Source organism: Morone saxatilis, unplaced genomic scaffold (genome assembly GCF_004916995.1).
Source record: "Morone saxatilis isolate NCDOM2014 unplaced genomic scaffold, NCSU_SB_2.0 Contig15, whole genome shotgun sequence".
NCBI lineage: Eukaryota > Metazoa > Chordata > Actinopteri > Moronidae > Morone > Morone saxatilis.
The window spans coordinates 9,917,878-9,918,321 of record NW_023339707.1 but is presented as its reverse complement, the minus strand read 5'-3'; the positions used below and the strand labels follow the sequence as shown (position 1 = coordinate 9,918,321).

General features: G+C 33.1%; 1 protein-coding gene across 1 annotated transcript in view; it reads left to right on the top strand.

Moving 5' to 3' along the window:
• The window catches only part of LOC118324473 (forkhead box protein J3-like), a gene marked incomplete in the record, with an annotated part of 47,336 nt that overhangs the window by 36,778 nt on the left and 10,114 nt on the right, over positions 1 to 444 (top strand).

Below are 444 nucleotides of genomic sequence, written 5' to 3'. Positions count from 1 at the left end.
CGTGCTAAGTTGGCTTATATTTGCGGAGGCACGCTGATCACAGCATATTGCTCGTGTTTGTTGGGTGGATGGTGAAGAAGATGACAGCTGGGATGAGACGATGAAGACAGGCTGCATTCACAATATGACATAGAAATCTGAAGTATTTGGTTTTTGTGTGCTTAAATGAAAAGAAATCAGTGCCAGCTAAAATTTCCTTTTTAATTGCGTGAAATTGAATTTGGTATGATCATCATAGTGAATGATGAATGAATGTGAATGAATTTTTAAAAAATTAATTTATATGAAAAATGAATTTGACAATTGGAAACTAAATTAAATTTCTTCAAACTGAATGTGATTATTATTGAATTTGACTTTTTTATCTGTTTTACATTGCAGCTCTCCCAATTGAAATTCAGGTTTAGATAGATTCAACTGCTACAAACACTTTGTTTCCCTGTG